This window comes from Engystomops pustulosus, chromosome 3 (genome assembly GCF_040894005.1).
Source record: "Engystomops pustulosus chromosome 3, aEngPut4.maternal, whole genome shotgun sequence".
NCBI lineage: Eukaryota > Metazoa > Chordata > Amphibia > Anura > Leptodactylidae > Engystomops > Engystomops pustulosus.
The window spans coordinates 96,329,162-96,344,085 of record NC_092413.1 but is presented as its reverse complement, the minus strand read 5'-3'; the positions used below and the strand labels follow the sequence as shown (position 1 = coordinate 96,344,085).

The following is a 14,924-nucleotide window of genomic DNA, read 5'->3' as shown; positions in this document are numbered from 1 at the left end:
TGCTCTATATTTTTATATGGCTCACTTACAGTATGGTGGAAAATATGGCCGTGTACATGGATGGCCATATTGCCTATTGGAATGCATGGGACCGTATTCCAGCTGTATATACGGCCGTTTTTATATGGCCGGTGCTGTGATATTTCATTCACAGTTCAATAAGTACAAAGGGGTTGTATCAAGTATAATAATAATTCTTTATTTATATAGCACACACAGACTACAGAGCGCTGCACAAAGCATGTCAAATCGCTCCACAAGCTGATCAGTGAATGTCCAACTACTGGAACCGCACCAATCATGAGAATGGACAACGACCATTCTCAATAACTGGGTTCCTGTTCTGACTAATTGAATGTAGATTTCAATACTGGGAGAACATCAGAAATTGGTCGGCTACCTCAGATAGTGGAGTGCTGGAGAAAGCTGAATGCTTTGCACAGCAATATCCGGCACTACCATATCATTGAATGGAACCCAGTCGGACGGTCACTGATCGTATTGTTAAACCCTATAGTGTCGGAGTACAAACTGTAATATAAAAATAATAGCAGGGGAACATTAAAGGGCACAGTGCTGAAAATAGTGGAAGTCAAAGAGTTAAAAAAAAAAAAAAAAAAAGAGCACATGCGAAAAGGCGAGATAACGCCTTAGCAGACAAAAACTGATATAATTCTGCTAAAGATCTAGACTACTGTAAGTAGCGATAGGCTATAGAAATTGATTGCTGGGAGAGGTGAAAGATTGAAAAAAATCTCATTTACCATATATGTCATCAGTAGTAGCTAAAGTTTTCTGCAGTTACACTTCTTATGCCTTGGGAATAGTTTTGCTTTAAGTATTTAGATGTGAGGCAAAGATAGAAGATCTATTGCTGGAGACGTAAAACGTGTAGCAAGAGGTAGTTGGGCAATAGTATATGACTGCGAGACTACGATGACTGTCCCTAGTCTACCCCATCTATCAAGGGTCTTTTATGCCGTGGAGATCACAACTCTGGGCAGTGGCCATAAACGGGTGTCTCCCCCCACACACACACACACACCCTCTGACTGGAATCTATGCTTGTGTTAACAGCATCCTCCCTATAAACCTAAGTGTACATACACAATATTGTATGCATACACCGTGCACAGGATAGAGGAGTGAGCGCTGCTCACCCCTCCCCTCTCCATAGAGCAGCAAGCATACATGTCCGATATTTCTCTGTGCATAGTCATGATGAGGTGAAAAATTGTGCATTGACAGCACAGTGACCATAGGAGTCAATGGTGACCGATATCAGGAAACAAATGGTGATGCCTGGACATTACGTTTGTGTGAATGAGCCCTTAATGAGAGAGATTCAGGTTTGCATGGGAACAATCATGCGCCTTATATAGGTTTGCCAATATTTATCTTGACAGGCTATGTTTCGCCATAGGTCAGGCTCATCAGGGGAAACCATCCCACTGGTTTTAGTCAGATGATGGCAAGTAGCCATGATCCACTGTGATGCAAACAGCACAAAGTCTTAGGCAAAATAGGGCATACCCTGAATACCTGTTAGGCAGTGGACAAATGTAATGGCTTAGGTTATGCTGTGTAAATAGTCACTACAGTGTGAATACGGAATAACATAATAATGAGTACCACCCCTTCAAGTAATCCTATAAGTCAGTGGTGGCGAACCTATGGCACTGGTGCCAGAAGTGGCACTCGGAGCCATTTCTGTGGGCACTCAGGTCATCGCCCTAGGACAGAGTTCACCAAACAGGACCAAATCTTCCTGCAGTCCCAGGCAACTTAAAGAGATGCTGCTCTCCGCGTTATTTTAAAGCAACACCTCATTGGCTGTTTGGAACTGCAGGTAAAATTAGAAGGTGTGAACAGAACCGCATTATCTTTGGAGGTCCTCCTGCTGGACCCACCATTCTTCCTGTACAAGCTACAATGACAGTCTGAATTTGCCCTCCTTCTTTCAACTGTATTGGTGGCCTCAGGGGGTCGATACAATTGAAAGACGAGGAAGAACATGTAGCAATAACTTACTGCTAAAAATGCCACGTTGGCACTTCACGGTAAATAAGTGGATTTTGGTTGTAGTTTGGGCACTCTGTCTCTAAAAGGTTCATCATCACTGCTATAAGTGTTTTGAATATTACAACAGACATATATACACGATTCATATGATGCCTAATAGAATAATGAAATGAAGACAATGACTTATCAGCACCTACCTCTCTTTAGTACAAATGGTGTCATTAAGGGATTGTATTGAGGATTCACAAAAAGAACCTGCACATTATACATATGGTTCCAATAGTTTAATGGATGTGTAAATATGTATAGAGGAGGATTACTTCATCACAAACCCCAAGCTATAGATCGTTTAAGATGTAAACTTATATCAGTAAATAGGTTCATAATAAGATGATCATGTCACTATAGTAATATATCTACATCTATATATCTTATCTATCTCAAAGAATCATCCCAAGTAGACTGAGCAGAGCTCAGGGGCCATTGAAGGCAGTAAAGAGGCAGGACGTACGGTTAGATAATGTTATAGCTGAACTCCACAGCCCATTAACCAAACATCAGATACTTAAACATTAGAACAAGTTATGAACAAACACTGCATGCAAACAGTGATGTTGGCTCTAGGAGGGACATGAACCCTCCGGTGTGGTCACCCAGACTGTGCCATCAGGAGCAGCCTTCTACAGATAAACACAACAGCTGCTGTTCTCTCCTAAATCTAAACAGATTCCAGATGCATGTATCAGGAAGGATGTGCTTACTCCCCAGCTCTTACCTATACAATAGCAGGAGAGATGTGCAAGGAGATGGGCACAGGAAAGACCCAATCTCAAGACCTTCAGAGGAACTGTACACATCACATCCTCACACATAGATCATGGAAAGGAATGAACTTTGTGGCACTTGATACATTTTTTATCACGACAAATGAAAGCTTTTCTTTCAGCTATATAGGAACACGCAGGTAGAGTGCATGACTCTTATGGGCAGAAGAAGAGGCCATGCAGAAGCTGCAGTCACACAGCAGATGTCAGGCCATTGCTCCCCACCCACTAAAGCTCATACTGGCTGCTGTTTACAGGCCGGATGCAGGCAAAGCTCGAGGGAGCAGCACACAGGCCTATGGAAGATGAAGATGGATGAGAGAGATGGAGAGAAAACATGTGGGGGAGGGAAGGGGAAGCGACAATTCTCCCACAGCTGGCTGCACTTTAAGGCAGTCACCGGCCACAAGTCAATATGAACAGCTAGGAAGCCAAACCACTGCCGCTTCAAGGCGTCACAGTAATACACAACATATATTCAAGCTCACTCACTTCTACTGTATACACACAATTCAGTGGAGATTATATCAGCCATGACACATAGCCAGAAGACACTGCTGACAATTGTGTTACTGAAGATCACAAGCAACAAGCCAGAAGACTCCAAGGACAGAGGAGGAAGGGGGTGTAGCAGCCCGACTGAGGACACAGCAGAGCAACTCACTACAGTAAAAGATGCAGGACCTTTGGTGTGATGGGCTACATGTGGCTGACAGATTCCCTTTAAAGAGGACTTCTGACCCTTAAAAAATGCACTAGGAGCTGCTTACTGCAGTAAGCAGCTCCTAGTGCTACCTCAATTTTAGCTGGGGGTAAACTGCTAGAACCCAGTGCCATAATCTCAGAACGCCGGACAGAGCTTACAGCGGTCCGGAATATCCAAGAGGAGGTGGTCCGAGGCGCTGCTTCTTCACTGAACCGCCCCTCCCACAGCATAGGCAAGGGAAGAAGTTGAACTTCTCCCCTGGCTGCTCCCTCTCTCCAGCCCACATATTGTGGCAGCAGATACTCCTTGCTACAGTGATATTGGGAGGGTTAGGCCGGGGCAACTAATAAGTGTATGCATGCTGCTGGGAGCTAACAAGCAGTATTAACCCCTTAAGGACGCAGCCATTTTGTAGCTTAAGGCTCAGCCCGATTTTTTGGATTCTGACTTGCTTCGCTTTATATGGTTATAACTTTTGAACACTGTTACTTATCAAAGCGATTCTGAGATTGTTTTTTCCCCACATGTTGTACTTCATTTTAGTGGTAAATTTTGGCTGATAAGTTTTGCGTTTATTTACAAAAGAAAAGAAAATATGATAAATTTTTAGAAAAATTTGCCATTTTCGAAAATTCTAAAATGCGTTTTCAGGCAGATAGATTTACCACCTAAATAACTTGCAGAATAACATTTCCCATTTGTCTACTTTACATTTTCATAATTTCTGAAATGTTTGGATAATTTATTTTGACGTCACGCGGCTTACAAATAGAATATCGCTTTTCCGGATTTTCAGAATTGACTATTTTGGGGATATATACAGTTTTGAATGAAATTTTACATATTTAGCATCAAAACCCCCTATATAATCTACCCATTTTCAAATCTGCACCCCTCAAACTATCAGAAACAGCATTTACAAAGATTGTTAACCCCTTGAGATCTTCATAGTAATTGAATCAAAATGGAGGTGAAATTTAGAATGGTCATATTGTTCCCTTATACGTTCAATTAGCACTAAAATTTACACATTTCCAAAATATAAAAAGAGAAAACCCACCATACAATTTGTTCTGCAATTTCTCCTGAGTACAAAGACCCCCCACATGTGGCTGTGACTTGTGTTATGGGGGCACAGCGAGGTGCAGAAGGGAAGGAGGGCGCTGCAGCTGCCAGGATTTTAGTTTCCTCATTGGCCCCTTTTGAAGGCTATAAAATTTTCGCTTTTTCGTTATTGGGGCCATGTAACGGCATTTTTTTTGCGGGACGAGATGCTTTTTCCATGGTTACCATTTTGGGGTTGGTATCACCTATTGTTGAAAATTTAGGAACTTTTTTTGAGGGCAGGAGTAGAAAAGCATCAATTCTGTACTGGATTTTTTACTCTTTTTTTTTTTGGTGTTCACCGTATAGACTAATAATCATGTTATCTTTATTCTATGGGTCGATACGATTACGGGGATACCAGACATGAATATATTTTCTTACGTTTTACTAAATTTGTCAAACAAAACCCTAATGTGGGGAAAAATCTATCATTTATGTATTGCCGTCTTCCAAGTGGCATAACATTGTTACTTTTTTGGCTACGGAGCTGGTTGATGGCTTGTTTTTTGCGGGACATGTTGTACTTTGCACCAGTATCATGTCTGGTACTTGTTCGAGTATCATGTCGAGTACAAATGGTTTTTTGATCGCATTTTATAGCATTTTTTGTGGGATTGAAAAGGTAAAAATCATAATTTTTGGAGGGTTTAACAGTTTTTTTTTACGGCGTTTATCGTGGGGGTTCAATAATGATTTACTTTTATTCTACGGATTGTTACGGACGCGGTGATACTATATATGTGGGGTTTGTGTTATGATTTAGACTTTTTTTTTAGTTATATGTCTCTTTATATGTTTTGGGGGTTTGGGGCATTTTTAGTGATTTATGACTTTTTTTATTGAATAACTTTTTTTTTTTACTTTTTCACTTTTATACCATGGGACATGAAGAAGCAATCATCTGATTGCTTCTTCATGATAATATTCTGCAATACTGATGTATTGCAGAGTATTATCAGTGTCAGCCTATACACTTGCATAGGCTGGCACTGTGCCAGTAAGATGACGTCACAGACGCCATCTTACTGGCAATTCTTGCAGGTAACTCTGGGGTCCAGATCGGACCCCAGAGTTGCTATAGCAACGATCGGCGCCCCCCGAAAACGGTTCGGGGGGGCCGATCGTGGGGGAAAGATCCCCCAGATGCATGTTAGATGGTTAAGCACCCGCGATCGGAGACAACTCCGATCGCGGGTGTTACACTGGGGTGCCAGCTATTAGTTGCAGCCCATGTGTCTCCCGATGCCGGTTCGGCTCTGATCCAGAGCCGAGCCGGCATAAGCGCCGTGGCGGATATATCCGCCACTGAGCGCTAAGTCACTGCGCTCCGTGGTGGATATATCCGCCACGGAGCGTGAAGGGGTTAAAAGGGCAATAGAGCTATAAACGAGTTGTAGATTTTCTTTAAAAGGTTTTTTCGCTACAATGCTATCCTGCTATCCAGGAAGACATATCGGAATTATAAGGAATAAGAATCGCTCTATACAGGCAGTCCTTGGGTTACCTACAAGATAGGTTGTTTAGGTTTGTTCTTCAGTTGAATTTTTGTATGTCGGAACAGGTATATTTTACCATTGTAACCCCAGAATAAAAATTTTTTTGTCCATGCGACAATTGGATTGCCAACATTTTTTGCTGTAATGGGACCAAGGATTATCAATAAAGCTTCATTACAGACACCTTACAGCTGATCATTGCAGCCTGGAGTATAGTAAAGCACCCAGAGAGCTTCTCCAGAGGTCAAAGTGGGCAAAGAGGTCCGTCTGTAACTAGGGGTCGTCTGTAAGTCAGAGACAGCAGTATATGGTTCCCTATACAGTTTTAATGATGCAAACATGATGCCACACACTGCCGCAGACACTCTTTTATGGGACTGCCAGAGATGGTCTTTAGGGGTTTGAGAGTCTTTGAGAGTATAAACATACGTGTTTTATGCTGTGAAGGAAATCTTCTTCTAACCAGTTGCTATCTAGTAACCACCAGGAGGGTTAGAGGATATGGAAGTACAGCATCCTGTTTACCCGGAGCATCACTCATGAAGTCCTGTCAAAGCACAAGATCAGTGAAGAGATTTCTTCCTGGTCTGTGCTCCATTGCCTCAGACCCCAGTGTGCTACACATTTTCCACAAAGTCGTTCAGAAAAAAGCACAACGCTATGAAGTCCAGAACCTCCTGACCTTTACAAAATAATGGGAAAATGGACAAAATTAGCAAAACCTAATGTTTTGCTAAAGGTATTGCCTGGAATCCCTATTTGTTATATTACTAAAAATTACAGTTGTCCCTCTATGGGTCCCCCATGGGTCCAATGCAGCACCAAGCAGTGCTGCTTTTTTCACATTAATGAGACAATCCCCGGCTATGAGAAAACTAACATCTTCTTCATGACCGGTATAGCTTTTTACAAGGGAACCTGTCACCAGGAGACCCATTTTTAGCACTCCCCCAGTCTCCACAGAGCATAGTACATACTCTGCCAAAGTGTTTTTGTATAAAAAATAGGTTTTACAGAAAAAAAGAATATGTTATATTGTACCTTTCATTAGCATCTGCCGGGTGACTAGGCACTCGTCCACTGGGAGTGGCTGGAAAGGAGCAGTTCCCCCCCACCCTTGGGAAACATCTTCTCCATGTGTCCTTTTCAAATATATGAATAACTTCCCACACTCGGGATTGGCTGTAGAGGAGCAGGGGGCGTTGCTAAGCCAAGTGATGGGTGTTTTCATATATTTGAATAGCCCATGCGCCGCTATCTTTTTGAGGCTGCCAGCAGCTTTGCCGGCAGCCATCGCTGTGAAAACACCCGCAATCGGTGCTAGCACCGATCGCGGGTGTTACCGGTAAGCCTTTGCTGCAATATGCAGCAAAGACTTACCGGCTATGGAGAGGGCTCAGCCCGTGAGCCCTCTCCATACAGAGCGACCTGACCGCCGCCGTGAATACACGGCGGCCCGTCGTGAACTCGTTAAAGCCCATTTATTTAGGCAGGCCTATCATACTCGCTAACTACATGCAACTTTATCTCTCTTTATCAACAAATTCTGGGTCCCACTGACTTTGTATACAAGACGGCGGCTGATGGCTGGTTCAAGCAGCAGCATTTTTATTTATCAAATTATTTTTCATCCATTCCTTTATAAAAATGGATGGACCATTATACCATGGATGGACCATTAGCTCTTATACATCTTGTGTCACCCCTTCCTCATTCCTATTGTTTCATATGACTGTTATTACTCTGTAATGCATTATTATATTTGTATATGTTCCCCAGAATCTGTAAAGCGCTACAGAATTTAAAGGTGCTGTATAAATAAAGATTATTATTATAGTCTATAGAACGCACAACTGTCTCATGGCAACCAATCAGAAATCAACTTTCATTTTATGAACTACCCTGGGAAAATGAAGCTGTGCTTTGATTGGCTGCCACAAGCAACTATCCCTTTAAATAAATCTCTTCTAATGTCTTTTTAAAAAAAAATTAAAAATAAAAACACAGCACAATGGGGGAGATTTATCAGAAGTGTCTGAAGCAAAACTGTTCTGGAAACCAATCAGAACTCCGCTTTAATTTTATAACGAGCGATAGGAAAATGAAAGTTGAGCTCTGGTTGGTTGACATGGACAACAAGAACAGTTTTAACTCAGACACTTCTGATAACTCTCTCCCAATGTGCGCAGTTCTCCATGCAAAAGATAATAGGTCATCAGCTTTGATCATATTAAGTTTCAGAAAGTGTTAGGTCCCTTTCACACAAGAGTTTGATCAAAGTTTCCTCAGATTTCAGATTCTAATCAGTTATCTATCAGAATTTGTTCAGTGAGTCAGTTTTAACAATTAATAAAAATGTATGTAGTTACTGTGTTTTAGCATGCAGGGAAAAAAAACTAATGGCAATTGAAAAGTGAAAGAAAAGCATTGTAATTGCACGTATCTCAGAACATAATATGTTTTTAATGCATCCCCATTGACTTTTATTGGGTAGTTTTTCACACTAGTGATTTGCAAAAGTAGAGCATGCTGGCAGTTTGACGCACGTTAAAAAAATAAACCATGCATAAGTGCCTAAAAGAAAATGCATGTCTGTCAAAATCCACTGGATTCGATGTAGTGCTCAGAAGCTAGCCAAAATCCTTGAATATACTGTAAGTGCATTTTTCACAGTCCTGCTGTTACTAACCACTCACACAAAGGAATGATTACACAGATTTCCTGGGACAATACCGAACACTGCCTTGTATGATCAAAATGGACAACAGATTCCCTTCAAGCCACTAAAGGAAATCTACAATAATAATCTAAATTTCGCCTACTTATTTCAATGTATTTGTGTCCTCAGGATGTTCATATGATTCATAGCGAAGGCAGAGCAGTTAAAAATAAGGTACTGCTTAACTTAACTTTAGACGTCAACAGGCGCAGGTCCGGAGTTGTCACTACAGTTTTCTACTGCTCACAGGAGCAGGGCCGGGTTTCCGGGTGTCAGAGACACCCAGAGACCCTAGGGTGAAGGGAGATGTGGTTTATTACTTAAATAGCGTGTTGCATAAAGGAGCAGAGCCGGTACTGCCGCCGGCTCTATAGACTCAGCGGTAACGTGACCTCCGGGTCTAAAGGGGTTAATCAGAGCTGCTGGCTCACAGGTGGTCGTTTCCCTATGTAACTGAGGCTCTTATAGATGCCCCAGTTACAGGAGAAAACTTGTAAAAGAAAAAGAAAAAAAAAAAAAAAAAAAAATGTCCCAGGGGTCTTTTATGACATCATGTTTCCCTATATACTATAATAAAAAAACAAAAACAAAAAAAGGGGCACGCCACCGATGGACAGTGGTGCAGGACAACAGGAGTGCTACAGAAGGTAAGTACGATGTGATGCATAGTTACATAGTAAGGCCCCACGCACAATGACGTATGCCCGCACGGATATGGCCAGCAGGGCATACGTCAGCCAAGATCCAGGCGCAGCAATCCCATGGGGGGGGGGAGGGGCATGTTTGTTACCTGACTGCAGAAGGCAGGGGTGGGGTGTTATCCAACTACAGAAGGCAGGGGGGCGTTACCCAATTGGAGAAGGCGAACAGGAGGGGGGCAAAACTACAGTGTACAGGCAGTCCCCGGGTTACGTACAAGAACGTACTTTGTTCTTAAGTTGAATTTGTATGCAAGTCGAGAATGTATATTTTATAATTGTAGATCCAGACCAAATAAATTTTGGCTCCAGTGACAATTGGAGTTTAAACATTTTTTGCTGTAATGGGACAAGGATTATCAATAAAGCTTCATTACAGACACTTTACAGCTGATTATTGCAATCTGGGACTATAGTAAAGTAATCAGAAAGCTTCACCAGAGGTCACAGGGGTGCCGTCTGTAACTATGGGTTGTCTGTAAGTCGGGTGTCCTTAAGTAGGGGACCGCCTGTACTTGGGGCCCCTTCACATGGAAATAAATTATTGCTAATCCCTACATTATTCCTTCTAGAAATGTATCAAAAACGCTGCTTAAGCCAGTATTTAACAGAAGAGCTTCAGGCAATTTTATTATTTTAGCTTTAACTTTATTTGACCCTTTAAGGGCTGCAGGGTTAAACCTCAGTTTATGGGCACAAGCTTTAATAAACTACAGTATTAGATATCATGGCTCTTTTCCTTGGGGCAGCTCTCCTCTGGCTGACCTGAACACCAGGGTACAGATGGTTTAGCACCCCTTTAACTCTTTGTTGTCCCTTAGATCATCAGAAGAAGCTGCAGGCATGTCAGTGGGATGTTATTTGGGAAAGAAAAAGTGGAACTCTTCAGAAGCTCTTTACTCAAAAATGTCAATATATCCAAACCTATAACATCAATGTATCAAACAGATATATGTGAACTAGCCTCACATCAAGTGAGGGCAACCCGGGCCTTACACCCATACAGGGTATAAAGGAAGATACCCAAAAGAGCCATGGTAAATTGCAAGATTGTTTAGTTTGGACACCCCTGTTCTCTTTATTGTACTTTTAAAATGGGAGACAAAAACAAAACAAAAAAAAAACCACAACAACCTTAAAACAAGCCCATTAATAATAGTAATCTTTATATAGCGCCATCAAGTTCTGTAGCGCTTTAGAAACCCATTAAGCTGAAATCATAGTGCTGCTGGATTGAAATTACAGCAAGTATGGTGGAGTTTGCAGAACAAATCATTTAAACCCGATGGAATCAATAGAAAATTGGATCAGTCAGCATTTCTGTTGGGTTTAAGGGGTTTTCGAGGATAAGAATATTGATGAACTGCTACTACTTTATAAACAGATAACAGACAGTACAAGGCAGACATCCTCAGTCATAGCTTGAGTCCAGTTAGATTCACAAGCATGGCGCTACATCCCTTGGAACAGACTACAACCCGGAGCTTTCATATGGTGCCCTTATACAGCAATACACCATATTGTTGGTGACTGATTAGCATGTATGATAACATGAAGCCGCCTGCTAGTATACAAGCAGTGTTGGGGACGGGGCAGGAGACATCTCCGCAGCATCACCCAGTCCTGATCACATCTGGCAGGAAACGTGTCAGTACGAGCTGCGGTAACGCTGCACACATGTGCTGCCCACCCTGATGAAGAGCCGCCGCACACAGGTCAGCTCCATCCCCTTCCGCTGAGATTTAGCGCACATCTGCACAGCACTAGATGACAGCGCCATCCCTCCGCCGTCTACTTACTGTGTGCACAACTGTTAGCCGCCCTGCAGCCACAAACTCAGTGACGTCAGGATGTCCGCCGTTCAAACCGTGATGTAAACTGCTCCAGCAAACTACGGAGAAGAGCTGAGAAGACACCGCGATGCTGTTCCCTCGGTCAGTCCGCCACCGCGGCGCACAGCCGCTTCCACCATTCAAATTCCCGGACACGAAAGCGAGCGAGCGCTACTAGTGATTGCAGCCAAAACCACGCCTTCCCGCTCACATTGTCACGCCCACAACACGGTGCGACACGCTCTAAACCACTACCACAACACTGAGTGAGCCACGCCCCCATCTGCAGCGCCTGCCTCCTGTTGCCGAGTGCCACTGGCTGGTTAAGACGTCATTCGAATGGACCTGGAGGGATTTCTTCAGACACGCCCCCTAACGACTCCACACCCGTTTAGCAGATGTCTGCAGCTACTCTATGGTCGTCAGTGACTGATGTCACCCACACTGTGCACTTTCTTATCACTCCCCTCTGTAGTGATAAGCTGTTGGGCGACAGTATTTCTAGATCTGCACAAAGCTGCAGCTATAGCCATGGCTGTGACCTTTATATGCATATAGTCAGGACAGCGTGTTCCCAAACTCTTAGATGATGTCACAGTACAACGATAATACACACAGTGATGTCACAGTGCAGGGATAATACAATGATGTCATAGTACAAAAATAATACTGTGACGTCACAGTACAGTGATAATACACTGATGTCACAGTGCAAACATAATACACACAGTGATGTCAAAGTAAAGATATAATACACACAGTAATGTGGTAGTACAGAGATTATACACACATCAAGCTGAAGGAGGAAGTGCTGATGGAGCAGAGGTAGATAGGAGACAGTGTAACAGCCTGCGAAGCTACAGCATAGATTGGCTCTGGTAACATTCCCTGGAGTTCACCACTCCCAGCTTATTAACATTATTTTGAAAGTTGATTTTAGATACTAAAGTTGATTTGGATACTAAAAATGAGAAGATTACCACTAATGTTTAGCTGGTGACAGGTTCCAATAGCCTATGCTATACTGCCACTAAAGTTTATTTCACTTTACCAGGCTCCCTGCCAGCAGTGTGCAGTGAGTCCCTAGGTGGGGTCGTTGTAGCCTGTATCTCAGTTTCCTCTTGAATGCTTCCTCACCTCCTCACTTGTCCAGTTCCCTCAACCCTCCCCACTTTGTGTCATGTGTATTGAGCAGGTACAAGAGAGAAGGGGATGGTGTTAAGCAAAGGAAAAATGCATGAGGAGACTTTGCTGCAGTCCCCCCTCACCCCGTAACTCCGTAATAGACCTGGTAATTTGATAATAAAGTTTTATAAAGTAGTTGCAGTATTCATAACGCTGACAAAAGCATTTTTAAAATCAGCAGCATACACTGTTGGAACCTGTCACCAGCTGAAAGTGACATTCCAGGTTGATTTTAAAGGGGTTTTACCATGAAGAAAGTTTGAAAACCTCTAGTGATGTTTGAAAAATAAAGATCATTTTTAACCCCCTTACTTTACAATTGCATTTTTATGTTATTGCTGTTTTAGCTTCTATCACTCAGTGTGGGCGGGAACTCAATACGTTTTTTGTATATGCTAAGCGTATATGTCGGGAAAGCACCCGGCATATAAGCTTAGCGCATACATTGACAAATAGTGTCCGGCCACTATACGTCCTGTAGGTCAAAAAATGCAGGATGGGAAGACATAGGAAGCTTCATCTTTTCATCTTGCAGCCTCCAGTTAGGATGTCGGAATCCTCCTGACGTGTCCAACGTATGGCAATTAATGTGGTATGAACCCAGCCTTAGACACTTCATGATCCCTTGTATAAGTATTAACACTAATGAGCCTGTTTTGCTTCTGCATAAATCTCTGCTGTTTGTTGTCTGTGTTGTATCGGCTTCAGTTTTCTTCATGTCCATTTCTACTTAGTTTTTTTCCAGGGAAATGGATGGTTGCCTTATATTAAATGTCAAACCACCAGGTTCTCCAGCATCCAATTAGAAAAAATGTTCCGCAAACTAATGGTATTTGTGTGACATCCTTTTTTTTTACGTATCCATTTCATACATCACACACACTATGCAGGCCCTCCATTAGTGGTCTGAATTAGTGGAGCCAATTGTTTCAAGTTTCCCTTGCGTTTTTACTGGGGCCAAGTGAACTGGTTCTTCTATTTCCTTTCTGTTATTACTCAACGAAGAATATTTGGAGTGATGCGAGCTCCCAGCACAACTATTAAGGAAGAGCTGGGACAATCTTTCTATTACAATTTGCCTTTTCCCCTCCCTGGCCATACAGCCATTTTTGGAGAGTGGCGAGAGCAGCAGAGAAAAAAGATGCAATCCAGTAAATACATGCCCCTCAATGACTATTTTCTTACATTTAACTTGGCTGTGTGAAACAGCAATAAAAAGTAAAATACAAGTAATTTTTATGGTTTCCATAATTTTATTTTATTTGAACGGGTTCAACTATTTATCTAATTTATCTATTAACAAATATATTGATTCTCAAAAAATGAAACATAATATGTACAAAATATTACAAACAAATGACACATTCTCGCAAAAGATCAATAAGCAGCTGTTATCTCAATAAAATGTTACATATTTTTTGCCTTTCCACACAGCTAAGGAATTTGGACGCAAACCACACATTTATCAGACAAAGAAGCATTCTGCATATCTGTTCTGCTGCACAATGACATTTTATCCCAGCATAATACTGTATTCAGTACTGGCATAAGGTCTATTTTTTGCAGCAGTTATCATTTTGTGTATACTATTTTCCAGTCTCTTATATAGCGGGCTGTGTATTAACACTCGTATCCTTGTGTCTTTGCTACATTTTAGCAAAGACAGTCATTGTTGAATCTGACCATCAAGGGATAGGCTAGACAAGTACATAGATCTGCAACAAGAAAGATTTGTTTAAGAAACTATTATATTATAGAACTTTTCGGTTCTTTAGTTTTTGGGAGCAATTATGATTTTGGTATATTGTATTCCTGAAAAATTTTATAATAGTTGGACTACACACAGGGGGAGATTTATCAGAAGTGTCTGAGAGCAGAACTGTTCTAGTTGTCCATTGAAACCAATTGTCAGGCTCCAGGGGTAGTGGACCCACTACCCCTGGAGGCTGATGATGTAAGCCGACACCTGGGACCGGAATCTAAGTGGCTCCCGGTTTTCACCAGAGTCCGCCGCAAAGCAGGTTGGACTTGTTGCGGCGTGGTACCAGGTCGTTCCACAGGTGCGACTCTGTCCACGGTGGCAGCCAAGGGGAGGTACACAGACGTTAGGCAGAATTGAAGTCGGAGACAAGCAGGAGCTCAGGATGGGCAGCACGGGATCAGAGCCGGGAACAAAGCAATAGGTCAAGGCAGGCAGCAGAGGAGCTAAAGCTTTCTCTAAAGCACAAGGCACAAAGATCCATGAGGGAACACAGGAAGGGCCTGGTAATTTATCAGAATTGGCAGCGGGCTAGCGCCAATTATTGGCAAGCTGGTCCTGTAAATCTCTGTGCGT

The 14,924-nt window shown here is 42.4% G+C and overlaps 1 protein-coding gene across 19 annotated transcripts in view; it reads right to left on the bottom strand.

Annotated features, from left to right (window-relative positions):
- Positions 1-11,656, bottom strand: part of EPB41L2 (erythrocyte membrane protein band 4.1 like 2) — a 99,621-nt gene extending 87,965 nt beyond the window's left edge. For 8 of the 19 annotated variants that reach the window (XM_072141533.1, XM_072141536.1, XM_072141529.1 and 5 more), the window contains exon 1: positions 11,372-11,656. The gene's annotated coding sequence lies outside the window, so the exon portion shown is untranslated. The remainder of the gene's footprint in view (positions 1-11,371) is intronic. The other 11 variants (XM_072141532.1, XM_072141537.1, XM_072141544.1 and 8 more) reach the window with 4 other exon arrangements.
- Positions 11,657-14,924: the final 3,268 nt, after the last annotated feature.